Source organism: Camelus dromedarius, chromosome 24 (genome assembly GCF_036321535.1).
Source record: "Camelus dromedarius isolate mCamDro1 chromosome 24, mCamDro1.pat, whole genome shotgun sequence".
In the NCBI taxonomy this organism is placed as follows: Eukaryota; Metazoa; Chordata; class Mammalia; order Artiodactyla; family Camelidae; genus Camelus; species Camelus dromedarius.
Genome location: NC_087459.1, coordinates 4,601,463 through 4,614,881, shown reverse-complemented (window position 1 = coordinate 4,614,881; position 13,419 = coordinate 4,601,463).

Genomic DNA, 13,419 nt, shown 5'->3' with positions numbered 1-13,419 from the left:
TAAATCATTTCTATATCTGTATAATCTGTATATTTCATAGACTCAAATAATATATATTCCTCATCTGCATGATGCATACTGTGCAACATGATTGTACATACGGATCTGTGCAGCTGTATACATCTAAAATAAACCTTTGTCATCACACATGGAGACCAAAAGCTTTTTAATATACAATATGTTCATTCTTATGTATTCGCATAACTATGATATATCCACTGGTGGACCATAGATACAGATGCTAATTCTCGTAGAGCACATAGATACTGACAGAGTAAGTGGTCATCAAGTGGAACTTAATACTATTACTATTATTATTACTATTTCATTTAATCCTCACAAACTGGCAAGGTAGGTACTATCACCACCACTCCACTCACAGGCGAGCAGTAGCTCAAGCAAGCCGGGCGATGCCCATGGTTTTCAGTGCTGAGTGAGGCAGCCAAGCTGGGGCATTGGCTGTCCGACTCCAAAGCTCCTGCTGCTCCAAGCTAAACAATACTATACGTATACTCTGAATCCTCGCGGCAGCCCAGGTAAGTAATGTGTCCCCGTCACAAAGCTTAGGTGCCTTGGAACTAAGAGCAAACCCGGTGTCCGTTCCTTTACTGCACCCTGCACTCTGGCCTCCTCCGCTGCCTAGCCAGCACTTGCTTGGAAGGTGGGAAATCAGGAGGGTCCAAAGAGTTCGCCTCTGAGAGCGCAGACCACTCTCATGTGATTATCCTCAGGAACCCAAGCACGTGCCTGTGACTTTGAAACATCCCAGCTCTCTGACTGAAGCAGGCAGATGGCACGTTGCCTGTATGAGTCAAAAAGCCAGTGAGAGCAAGAGAATTCCCTAGACTCTTAAAAAGGGAGAAACACCAGGGCCGCCGGTAGGAAAGAGAACAGCAGAGATCCAAGAAGTGGGGTAATGGTGGTACTGGAGGCAGGTGATGGTTGGGAGGCAGGCAAATTGACAGTTTTTCAGCATGCAGATTCCAGCAAACTTTACAAGAAGAGTTAAAGGGGGCAAAAAAAAAAAAAATAGCAGATAACAATTTGTAAGCCAGCACAAGAAACCCTCACGCTTACATCTAGAAAGGCAAACGTTCTGCAGCCACACCAGGAAGTTGTCTGGAACTGAAAAACAGGTCAGAAGCACAGCATAGAGCTCGACTTTTATCTTCCCCAAACACTCCTGGGCCGGCGAGCAGCAGTGAAATTCATTACTGTAAGCAGGATTTCAGCACCCGCGGAACTGCGGCTCAGCTGGACAGGGCTGTCAGCGGGACTGGCTTGCTGCTGCTTTTTCCTTTTTATATTTTCCTAAACTGCGTGACTAAATGATGCATTGTTCTTTGGACTCTTTTCTTTTTTTTTCCCCAAGCCCTGTTCTTCCCCTCTCCCTCTAAAGACCGAGGTAGGGTGGAGAGAAAGAGACAGAGGGAGACAGAGACAGAGAGAGAGTACATACTTATGCTTTGTGAGAAAGCGAGGCAAAAATAATTTTTAAAAAAACCACCAAACTTTCATGATCAGTTGCAAGATTCTGAAATGGACATTCAAAATTGTTTAAATTGTTTCTGCATGGTAGAAGAAAAACATAAAGTCCTCCTTTCTGTTATCAATTTTCCATCAATTAAAAACAACAAAACAAAAAGGATGAATCACGCAACCTGATATAGATAATAGATAACTGTGATTTCCAGTTGCCAATGAAGACTTAGACATGCAGTAGCCAGAATGGAAACATGGACAGCAGAATTCAGTAATTAGAGGTCTTTCGCCTCTTTTAAAATTTTTCTCCAGATGAACCCAAGTTTCAACCCTGCCTCTGCTATCATCTATCTTTTTCCCAGCTGTGCAACCTTAGGCAACTTAATCAGCCTCTCTGAGGCTCGGTTTTCATGTGAGTGAAATGTCTCATAGGGCTCTGAGATTGTGTAGCACAGAGAGGTTTGGTTCTGGAAGAGTCACTCATCTCCCACTTGGTGACAAAAATCAAACTTCATGTTAAAAAATGAGACATTTGATTTTTTTAATGATAGGAGGGAGTTCCAAGTGAGGCTGAATTTGGAAAACCAGGAAGGATGCTAACCTATTGAAACTGTTCCTGGAAACTTTCATGGCACTTTGGAGTCTGTGTGGACTCCAACCAGGAAACAGCCCCTGAGTCTCTGCTTTGGATTTGCAAATCCACAAATGTGTATCCCCCCAGATACACAGGCAACACAGCATGGAGCCACTCTGCCCCACCTGTGGCTCTCAGTGCCAACCCTCGGTTCTGGGCCAAGGCATTCAACCACATGAAGCCAGCCCCCATTTTCTTGCTAGTAAAACAGAGAAAAATAGAATTACCTTGCAGGGTAGTTGTAAGAAAGTGCACATAAACCACTCTAAACATAGAAGATCTGTAATAAATATTCACCCCTCTTCTCTCCTTGCCCCTTTGTTAACCTCAATACATTGTATCATTAAGAAACTTCTGTTACTTCCTGGTTTGGAGGCTTCAAAATAAAGAAAAATACTCAATGTCAAACAAACAAACAAACCACCCACAAGCTGTTATAGGTAACAAGATCCATCCTTTGCCCCATAGGCACAGGGCTAGATAAATTAAGGTGGACCACGGGCATCTCTTGTACTGCAGAAGATGGGCGAAATTCCAAACCAACCTTGGCTCAGAGGACTTATATGAATATTTGATAAGTTCAAAATGCCAGTAATTCTCTGAGTCCCCTGCCACCAACTTGGTTTCTCTCCTAACAGAACACTGTCTCCACCTAAGTGCATAAGAACCTGTGTTGGGATTGGAAAGGGGGAGAGGTAATCAGTCGGGGCAGCTGGCAGCAGCACTCTTACCCTTGGATAAGAGGTCACAGTTCATCCCTTAGACCTTCCAAGAGGCTACAACCATTTTTCTTGTACCCCAGCCCCAACCTCCAGATTCCTTGACGTAGGTCCATGGAGGAAGCAAATATTCTCTGTCTGTCCTGCAGCACATTCCAGGGTGCTGTGACCGAGTCCCAGGTGCAATCTGGAAGTCACCTCCTGGAGGCTTCGGGGACTAAATCTGTTCTCTGAGACTCCACTGCTGAGTCTGTGCGGGTTTTTATAAGGCACGAGTTAACATTCAAAGTTTGAGAATTGGGAGATTCCACAAGATTCTCCCCTTGGGAAGCTGGAAGCAGCAGCAGCACAGAGCCCACATTCCCTCCTGGAAACAGTCAGCTGAAGACGCCTTAAGCCAGGACAACAGCTCTCCAGGTGTCCTTAAGCCCTGCTCCCTTACTGTCAGAGCTCTCTCTTTCTCCATCCTGTGGCTCTGTTTCACATTATGTTTAGCCCTCATATGTCTCTTTGTTCTTCAAACTGGCTCCCTCCACTTGGTGGGGTACTTGTCATCTGGCAGCTCTGAGCCTCTTTTGCTTCAGTTTAGAAAAACCAGCTAAAGTAATGGCTTCTTTCTCACAGGAACCATGTGGTCAAGATGTAGCAAAAGCCAGGGAAGCTTTCTGATTGGTCCCCCTTGGACCAATCACGGTAGCTGGACGGGAGGGGGTGGTCTGATTGGCCAGGTTTGGATTAGCATCCTCATAGAGATTTCCATTCTTATCATATAAGACAAGGCATGCCCCATCAGGGGACAGAAGCGCGGCATTGCCAAAAAAATAAAAAATAAAAGGAAAATGTCCCTGTGCAGATGAAAATTATAAGTGTACGCATGCTGTAGTCCATGACCTAGAATTTCAGCCTTGGGGCTGGATGGCATCATTAAAATGAAAACTTCATCCCAGAAATGAACTGAGTAATACTAGAATACTTCATTTCCTCTCCAAACTTTTCTCTTCCATGCCGGTGCTAGTAAAATTGGAGAAGAAACACCACATGTAAGACTCCAAAGCATAGTTGAAATTTAATTTTCTCAACATAACCATGACCGGAGCCGTTAAGAGTAAGTATCTGCCCATCTGGGAAAGTGCTAAGCTAATTTTTGAAACCTTGAAGAAATGAAGACCACAGACATTGCCCATCCCGAAATTGCTCTTTTCTAGTTTGGCTGCCTGCTGAGCTAATGACCCACTGACTGGGTTTTAGGCTTTTGAAAGCCGAGTTCTAACATCAAACTTTCATCTCAGAGATAGCAGCCTGTCTCTAATGAATTTTTTATTTGTTTACTCATTGCTTCACTGGGATATAAAAGTAACACTCATCTTTTTAATATTAAAAATAAAACTTTAAATCAGGGCCTAATCCCATGCCAAACTGTTTAAATTCACTACATCCAAGACCGCTTCACTTCTGGAGAAATCATACTTTGAAATAAAAGAAGATGGTACGACGGGGAAAGAGGGACATGCCATATGTATGTTCTTCCTCTTTTTTTTTAATCCTTTTGCGAGCATAGAGGTAAATTATTCATGTGGAACTGTGCACTGTACATCATGTGAGTTCCAGGAACACATCCTCCAAACAGCTGTGCTCTCTACCTCGGGAGGGGCTGCTCTCCAAGACTTCACATCACTCTCCTCCCTGCCCTGTGAGCCTGGTCTGTTTACTCCTGGGGATTTAGAAACCACCAACAGGCGAAAGCGCCACACAGGGACGTTTGGAGTGGAAGTGGTGTCCAGGTGCCACTCAAGGGCAGCCTCGTACCCAGGGGCTGCTCAGAGGGCCGGGAGTGTATTCAGCTGAATTCTTGGATATTGTTTACTTGTCTTCCACACAAAATAAATGGGAAAAATAAAATACAGCTGGATGCAGGAAGACCCACTAGGAGATGGGATTGACCATAAGGACAGAGAGCACATCAGTGATGACCTAGGGCCAGGGGAGGGGAGGGGCTGAAATGGGGAGGGGCTACAGAAGGACCAGGAAACCCTTGGGGGTGTTATAAGTTCTCTACCTTGATTTGGGTGATGGTTTCAGTGGTGTATACATATGTCTGAACTCATCAAATCGTACACTTTGTGTATAGTGCATTTTACGTCAATTATACATCAATAAACCTGTAAACACACATACTCATGGAATGTGGAGTCCCTTGGGACTGGTCTCTGAAATAAGTTCAGGAACCATCTATATGTAACTTTATCTCTGAATTTCAGTTTCCTTACCAGAAAATGAGAATATTAACTATTTCATGGAGTTGTTGTGAAAATTAGGGAGAAAATGAAAACCCGAGTGTTCTTACAAAGAAGCATGCAATAAATCATACAAACCATTGGTTGATTTAATATACTTCTCTCTCTCTCTCTCTCTCTCTCTCTCTCTCTCTCTCGCCCACCCCTCTTTCTCTCTCCAACCCCCTCATCCCCATCCACCATAACTTAGATATATTTCCCCACATCTCTGCTAGAGATGCCTTTTATCCTGTCACTCCAGTTCCTGAAAGTTAAAAGGATCGAGCCATCATGCAAAACCACATCTGTTGATGAACACCCATTAACAACACAGCAGGTTGGCTGCGAAGGTTCCCATCTTTGGTCTACATCTTTGATTTATTTCATCTTTTCGAATTTCTACAGTGTGGCATGGAACACATGTCCTTAGTCTGGATCTAATCCAAGGCACAGAAGTCTTTACAAGAACGATGCATGCTTCCAGAATATCCCACGGGTGGGCTCTCTCTAGAATCCAATTTGCCTCCTTCACTCACGCACAAATATACTGCCCTCTAGAAATTTCACAAAGTGGTTAAGTATGGCATCTTAGAATAAAACTGTTCACTGTAGTTGAAATTCAAATTTGTGCATAAATAATAACATATTCTCCTGGCACAGATTTGTATTCAGATCTGCTAGGACAACACACTGCTAAGTTCAACTGAGATCCAACAAGCATCCATTTGGGTTCAAGGTAGATATTTTGGAGTCTGAGACATCAGCCATTAAATCCTGGCTCTCCCACCACCTCCCTGGGGGACCATGAGGAAGCCAGCTACTATTCACAGAACAAAGTCCCACCATGTGAAAAAGTGGGGGGGGGGATAGTGGAACCTGTCAAGCTGTGGTGAAAATCAAATGACTTAAGATAAAAATGATACAGCCACTGAAGGACGCAGGCTGCAGACCTGCCTCACACGTGTTCTCCCTGAGATGCCTTGCTCCTGTAGAAGTGAGACCAGGCGGCACTTTAAATCTGGGGACACATGCTCATCAGCCCCGTTTTCAAAATAGGCTGCCAGGGTGCCCTTCCATATAGGGAGTAAGTCCCAAGAAGTCCTGCCCAAGTGGCATCACAGCCCACTGAAAGACTGTCCTCAGTGAGGCTCCACTGGGCATCTCCATACGCTGTAACAGAAGCAGACCCAGGTGCCACAGGAAGAGCCCGCAGGAGAGCCTGGACCAAGAAGCCACATCAGACAAACCAAGTCTTCCTTATACTCAAGTGCCACCTTCTTCTTCAAGACCGCTTCTTGCTTCCACTGTAGGTGAAGGGGGACAGAACAGGTCACCCCAAAATGTGCCACTTTGGCGCCTGGATTATTTTGAGCTGGAGACAGTCAAAACTCAACAGACTCAGGAAAAATTTTGCCTCTCCCTTTAATGCCTGAAAGAATTTAGATGGAGGCCTGGCCCAAAAAGAGAACTTTTTTTTTTTTTAAAATCTGAAAGATTTGTCTGCACGGCAGGGCAAACATCCGATGACAAGACATCTACCCTTCTTGTTGTCCTGCGAACCGCCCTCCTCCCCGCTGTGGCCCCAGGCCCCTATCTCGTTCCTGAGCTCAGAGTGGCATATGAGCCTCCATCGCCTGACTGCCCAGAAGCCTCATGTCTCTGTGGCTTCCGTACATCTGGGATTAAATTTGTCCTTCTCTTGTTAATCTGCCCTATGTCATTTTTATTGTTAGACCAGCCCCAGAGCCTAGAAGGGTAGAAAGAAAACGTTCCCTTCCCAACACAGGGAAGGCGACACTTACAGTCACGTGTTTATTTGTTTACAGAAGTGGTGACCCCACCCTGGCAAACCACCAGCCTCCACTGTCCCTTCACCGTGTATAAGCCAGAATGACCACAGGCAGGTGAAAAGGAAGACTCCTTAAGCGAGTATTTAAATGCTGTGCAAATGCCCTAATGTGAACCTTTTACTTATTTTTTTTTTTTACCGGTACTGATTGTTTTCATAATATCTGACGGATGGTAACTGGATTTGTAATCTTATCAGGGTTCCTGGCACTTGCTGATCTGCAATCAAACCCTAGGTCTCCCACCATATCCCTGGGTGACCCAGGGGATGCCACATGCCATTCAGGAACCAAAGTTTTTCTTCATATGATAAAATGGGGTAAAACTACCTTAGGCTACGGCAAGAAGTAAATGATGCAAAAAGTAAAGTCCTAATGCTTCACACGCACCTGGGCTACAACAAAGCCTACTGTTGTTATTCTCTTTATGATTACTTTTGTTCCAGGTACTTTCTACACCCTGATACATCTGGTGGGTTTTGGGGGGCTGGACTCCTACAGGAAGGAGATAGTCGTGACATTCCTGCCTTCAGAGGGGAAAGGGCAAGTTCAAGAGTTCTGAGTGATTGAACTCATCAGATATGTTCATTTGTCGGGCTTCCTGGCATGGCTCTCCACTGGGACAATGTTTTTCTACTGACAAATTTCCCAGTGTAACAGGGAAAAAGAAAAAGAAAATGTACATATGGTTGCTTAAAAAAAAATAAGACTTCTTTGGAAGCCTGGGGGCAATCAAATATCCATGTCTCTGCTTGAGGATGAGCGTTTTTGAGATGTGCTGTGGGTGGGTCTGTGGGCGTGTGGACAGAGAAACACACGTGTCAGTTGAAGAGCTGTGTGTCCCATGTACCAATTTCAGGTCTTACATTGAGACGCTCTCCTTCCTAAACCCCAGGGTCATACGTTTTTCTGAACCTCTTGGCTGACACGTCAATAGAATGGAACTGACCGTTTAATTCTCAGCTCACTAATGAGGTTAAAAATCTTTTATGTAATCTCATCACACTTGCCTCTCTGAGACTCAGTTTCCTTACCTGAAAAATGGGCAGAGTAATGAAACCTACCTCATATGGTTGTTAAGGGAAGTAAATGAAACTCTGCCTAGGGAAATCTATGTTGTGTTTGCCACCAACTGTATGCTTTAGCCGTTATCATTATCAGGAGAGAGAAAAAAATCTCAGGATAACTCACATGATAAAAGAATCTACTTCTCAGAACCCATTTTGATGAGACTCTGATAGTGACCCAAGTCAAAGCTAAGAAAGAGAAGCACAAATTTTCCAAACTACTCTGGATTTGCCCAAAGATATCATTAGTTTGCTGATGGATAAATATAAACCAGAATGTGTGTGTGTGCATGTGTGTGTGTATAGAGAGTAAGACTGAGAGATTTCTCACACAATGTAGATATGATTGAACTAAAATTCAACCTAATAATTTCCAAAACTCCTACAGTCAAATAATTGCCCTATTCTACAAATCAAACTCAAACTGTATATTGTGTTCAGCTTCTAATTTCTTGCCCCAAAACCATTTTCTCAAATCTAATTTACCTACTAAGAATCAGAATAAAGAAATATGCAAGTGAGTGAATTAAATAAGCAAAGCTCTCTGTGGCTAAGTTTTCTTCCAAATGAACATTGTGGTAAATTATGCCAGATGACACTCTCCAGTCCTTGTCTTATAAATATGCATTCATTCAGTATTTTTTAATGAAGCACTGACAATCCAAAGTCCAATATGGAACTCACACCTCTTACTGATCTGACCCTGTTGAACCCCCTTCCTCCCCTCTCATGAGTCCCAGGATTCAGCTGTCCCAAATAATTTAGTTCATCAAATATTCCAAGTCTTACTTTCACCCAAGTGCCCATTTCTTTTACCTACACGGTAAATGCTTCCACATGGTTTAAATTCTCAACTTTGAACTATTGAAAAGAAAATATTTTAAGTGACTCAAATAGAGTGACAGACTTGATTCAGCTGATGTGCTTCAGGAACCCTCTGCACCTAGTAACTCTTCTTAGTCAAATCAGGGTTGGAAATCTCTAGGGTGAGGATGAGGGAGGGGTATACGGCTTCAGGCAGAGGTTGGACACGTTAACTGTTTTCATTTTTAACTTCTGTAAAACTTGTGGTGGGAAAGGATGGAGATTGTTCTAGTTCATGACGCCTTTTGCTCAGGATCGTGAGTAATCCCACCCCGATAACTGCCCCAATCGTGCTTTAAGGAGCTTGCAAGCCTTGAGATGTGTCAGTCAAGTTCAGGAAGAGGAGAGGTGACAAAAAAAAAGAGGAAGGAGAAAGGATTCAAGGTTCAAAGGCAAGGAGTACGGGACATGCTCAGTTACAGTCCTCCTCCTGGTTAAGTTGAAAACTTCCATTGTTGACCAAATGGATTAGGAGAGAAAACAAGATCACCGGGATGTATACGGTTCAGGAATAGACTCAAGAAGGCTCCCAGAGTTGGTGGTTCAAGGGGCTGTTTATTCTTTGATCTTTGATTCCTTAATCATAGCTTGGATCATCTGTTTGGACAGGGTGATACTGCTGATCTTAATTAGTCATGATAGGATGCCCCTGATGAGTGCTATTTCTAGCAGGAGAAAAAAGAAAAATAAAAAGATCACTAGCCCTTGGGGAAAAAAAAACAAAACGCACACCCAGAATTACAGCCCTCTTGGAAATATTCGGGAAAATAATATCCCATCTCAGCCACCTGAAGCTGATCCATGAGTCCAAGAAGCCAAGATGACATTGTTCATTTGACAAATGTTCTGGCTGGCTTCACAGATCGGTTGATTCAACAAAAAGATATCAGAAAGTTTTCTGGAAATGTACACACAGAGCAATCACCCCTGGTGACTTTGCATGCGCCTCCCTGAGAGGCCAGGAGGATGTCTAATGTCGACTGATGATGTGCAACTGCCTTCTGGGGTCCCTGTATTTCTCAGTGAAGTATGTTGACATTTGTAATGACAATCTGGGTAGCCTGTGTGACTTGATGAATCATAATAAACATTTCACAAGAAAAATCTACAGCTAACATTGATATTCCAGGGAAAATTCAATGCTTCCCTCAGAAGATTAAGCAAAAAAAAAGAGGATGTCTGCTTTCATTACTTCTATTCAGTATTACATTAGAGGTCCTAACAAGTGTAATAAGGCAAGAAAATAAAATAAAATAAAAGTTATAAAATTTGAAAGAAAGAAGTAAAACTCTATTCATAGATGATAGAATTTCGCATGTAAAAAACCCCAAAGGAATCTACAAAAAAATAAATTCTAGAATAAATAAGTCAATTTAGCAAGTTATAAAAAGATAAAATTAACAAACAAAAGTCAATTGTATCTCTGAAAACTAGCAAAGGACAATTGGAAAAAATATCATTTACAAAATCATGCAAAATATAAAACACTTATAAACTTAACAAAAGTCATGCATTGCAAACTGTAAGATATTGCTGAGAAAGATTGTAAAAGACTTTAAATATGGAAACTATGCAATCTTCATGTATTGGAAAACTCAATAATACTAAGATGTCAATTCTTTCCAAATTTATTTACAGATTCAGTGTAATACTTTTCAATATCCCTAAAGACTTATTTGTAGAAATTGACATGACGATTCTAAGTGTATATTAAAATGTAAAAGACTAAGTAAAGATTACCTAATTTTGAATAAGAACAAGTTATAGAAAATATAAAGTTAGAGGATATACTGCAGTTGGATTCAAGACCTACCCTACAGTGATAGTAAGAGGACAGACAAATAGATCAATAGACTAGAACAGAAAGTCTAAGAATACATAAATGAACAAATGGTTTTTGATGTAGGTGACAAAGAAATTCAGCAGGAAAATCTGTTCAACAACAATTGATATTAAACAAAACAAAAGTCTTCAATCCCCTACTCATATTGGTTGACCTAGATCACAGACCTAACCTGAAAGCTGAAACAATATTCTAGAAGAAAACATAAGGGGAATATCTTCATGACCATGCAGTAGCAATGATTTCCTAGAACCCAGAACTACTAAGTATAAAAGAAAAAATAAAAGGACTTGATCAAAAATTTAAATGTTCATTTATCCAAGAACACTAAAAATAACATACACAAAATTTAGACCGGGAGAAAACATTTGTAATAAATATACCTGACAAAAGACACCCATGCTAAATATACTAGAAAGAAAAAGAAGATCTACAACCCAATATTTTTAAATGGGCAATCGATTTCATCATATAAACACTCCACAAAAGAAGGTATATCAATGTGCACTGGACTCAAGAAAAAGGGTTGAGCGTCATCCGTTACGAGAGAAATGGAAAATTAAGCCAATACGAGACCTTTCTGGAAGGATGAGCCTATTTTCTATCTTTACAAGCATATGGGCTACACAGGTATATGAGTTTGTCAAATGTGGCTGATGTGTATGATCACAAATTGTGCCTCTCACTGTGTATAACTTATACTTCCAAAAAAGACCTTGGTATATATTTAAGAGGCATTTCAGTGACCTGCAGATCGTCCACCCTCAGAAGAATCAGAATGGAATTTCTGAGCACTGGTTCACATAACTAATCTCTTCTTCTAGCTGAAGGTCTGAACAATGTGGTTGTTGCTTAGGATGATAAAGTAGATATTCTCCAAATTATAATGGTTCAATCTAGGATTTTTCGACTTTACCGTGGTGCTAAAGCAATGTGTACTCAGTAGATATCATACTTCAAATTTTTATTTTTGAGCTTTTCTCCAGCTAGTAATATGCAGTCTGATTTCTTAGGATGTTGGGCGGTGGCAATGAGCCAAAGCTCCCAGCCAGCCACGTCATCTCAAGGGTAAACAACTAATACCCTGACAAGCACGCCGCCGTCCCCACGCTGTACTCTGCTCTGCACTTTCAGTAGAGCATTCAATACGTTACATGAGATATTCAACCCTTTCTTATAAAGCAGGGCTTCGTGTTAGATGATTCTGCCCAACTGGAGGCTAATGGAGGTGTTCTGAGCACAATTAAGGTAGGCTAGGTTAGGTCAGCTACAATGTTCAGTAGGTTAGGCTTTTTAAATGCATTTTTGACTCGATATTTTCAACTGAACTATGTGTTTATCAAGATCTAACCACATTACAAGTCAGGGAAGACTTGAGTCAGAGGGTCAGAATGTCAGTTCTGTGATAGGATAAGGCGGGAAAAGGATTTCCCTTTTGAAGCTAGCAGAGTCAGTCTGCATTAGTCTCGGGACTAGGCCTAGACGTTGAGCCCATCAGTGGGTACTCCTGCTAGAATATGATATGTAAACACGTTATGCCCCACGTTTACAAAGGAGTCAAAGACAATTCACATACTTTGTCTATTGTAAACATTCCTCCTGTCTTCAGATGACCTATAACAAACCTTTACTGAAAGTTTATGAGCACGTTCTGGCTCTATCCCTTTGCCAAGCAATCATAGATGCAAAATCAACCCATAAAAGTTGAAGAAAAAACCCCACATTAGACTAGGGGGTACAGATTGTAGAAGATTTAGAACTCTATTCATACCCGGGATGACTTATTTGGCTCTGAGCATACACCATAAAAAATACAGTGCTATTTTCATACATTACTTATAAGACAAACTTTCCCAAAATGACGCAGCTCATTAACTAAGGATATTTCTCAGTAGATTTGTTATATTAAAAAGGCACTGTGTCTACTATGCTAATCAACTATGTTGTACTAAAACTCCACGTAGATTAATTAAATGCATTACTTGCCAAAAGGAATGTGATGTATACACAGCACACACACACACACACACACACACACACACACACAGCCTTATAACAATGGAAGGGTGTAAATGACTAAAAGTCCTCTCTCCCAGAGCCAAGTGCTTTTTTAGTTCCTGGCTATATGATTTTAAACAGAACTGAATGATCCCTTTACAGCTGAGCCAAACACTTCTGCAAATAACAGCACAATGACACGCTTGCATCTCTGGGTCTAAAAGCACTTTAGGTGTCCGGTACTAGGGTGAACATCTGCTTTAGGTTTTAGTTTGAACCTGGGATTGTAAAAATGAATCTGTAACCTGCTCTCCCAGTCTCTCAAAGAAAAAAAAATCCTAAAGGAAATCTTCTTGCACACCAACCGCCCAGACCATCCAGGGGAAATACTCATGACATGTAAGAGCAAGAACAAAGGTCACTAATCTTCCCCTCCTACCCCTTCCTCCTAAAAACAAGTTGATCAGGCAGCTGGATTGTCAAAATCATCCTTAGCAGGAAAGCTGCACCCCTCACTCAAGGCACACGGAGTGCAAGAGACCCCCAGAGATGAGGCTGGACAGGGCAGGAACACGACTTCCTTGCATCCTTTGTCACGTCCTCATTGAATGACTTTGGACAAGCTAGTTAACCTCCCTATACCTAGTTTTCTCATCCGTAAATGAGGGCGGCTGTGGGGAGTACATAAAGCT